Raw genomic sequence first — 1,461 nt, forward strand, 5'->3', positions numbered from 1 at the left:
GGCCTGAAGGCTCACAGGGACCCGTGGGCGCAGGGGTTCCCACCAGCTGCCGGGGAGAGGAGCTGGGAGGGAGAGGCAGAGCTCCCGGAGTTCACTCCTATGCTGTTGGTTCTGGAGCCGACCCTTTCCTCGGTCTGACCTCCCTCGGGATCAGTTCTCCGAAAAGCCTACCTCTGCCTGGCCCAGGTCTGAAGATGAACAGATGAACTTTCTGGGGCACCGGAGAGGTGACGGGGCTGGTCCTGACCCACCGAGGTTGTGTGGGCACCTGAGAGGGGTTCTCCCACCCAATCAGCAGGCTGCCAGGTAGCTTCAGCCTGCCAGTTGGGGCTGGCATCAACCCCAAGTGGTCTGCTGTTAGCAGAATGTATCACCACGAGGCCCAGGTGCCTGTCAGTGGATGTGATAGATGAGGGTGAGCCTGGGAAGGTGGACTGACCTCATGCTGAGCCACTTGGTTTGTTTGCATAGAGTGGAAACCTTGCAACCTCTTCTCAACCTTTTTACCTCAGGGGAGCGAATGGCTAGTGGGTTCTGCTGCTAGGGGTGTTTCCTGGGTAAACCAGGCCTGTGCCCCCAGAGAACCCTTGCATCCGGAGAGCCAGGATGTTCACACTCCATGCTCCGTGCAAAATCCACGTCAAGCAAGGTGGGAAGCGAACTTGCCTGCCTGGGAGTCTCACCGTGCAGTTCTTGTGGTGGATTGGATGCTTCGTTTAACGACTGGATGGATGACTGCACAGACTGTGTAATGGCACAGGAGTCTCTGGGTCCTTGCGAATCCGCACCACAGGATCCTCAAGTCCAGGTGGGAAACCGGAAAGCTCTGCGAGTCCGCCGACTAGGGAGGAAGAGGGCGGGGTGGGGAGGCAGCACTGTGGTCCCATCCCAGCCTGGGCCTGCGGGGGAGAGGTGGCGGCCCTGGCAGTCGTTGGGCAGAGTGGGTATCCCGGGGATGTGGGGCCTTGGGCCTTTCTCTTGCTCCATCCTCTGGCCTGGCGCTTGTCTAGACCTAAGCCGAGAACAAGCGGGTGCATATAGTGGTAACCAGAGGGCTCGCGGAGCACGGCTGCGCCTCGAGGTGGGCGTTCGGGAACCAACGCGATGGGTATCAGGTGCGGCGAGCTCTACGGACACGGCGTTGGCCCGAGACGCCTGGACCACAACGCACTAGGCATTTCGTAAGTAAGCTACATCCTCACACTCCGCGCCTGGACTGAAGCCTGACGAAACCCTGTGTTTATAGAGTAGGACAAGGTGCAGGCAGCGGTCAGAGTCAGCAGAGGCTTGCAGCTGCTAGGAAGCCGCGCGCGTTCTGCGCGGTCCTGCGGGCAACAGTGTCCGCCGCCCCGCGACCACAACTCCCAGGGTGCACCGCGCGCTCGCGGCGACCACAATTCCCAGGGTGCGTCGCGCGCCCGCGGACTACAAAATGGGCGCGCGCCGGGGCTCTGCGCCAGT

The sequence above is a fragment of the Sus scrofa genome, chromosome 4, assembly GCF_000003025.6.
Source record: "Sus scrofa isolate TJ Tabasco breed Duroc chromosome 4, Sscrofa11.1, whole genome shotgun sequence".
NCBI lineage: Eukaryota > Metazoa > Chordata > Mammalia > Artiodactyla > Suidae > Sus > Sus scrofa.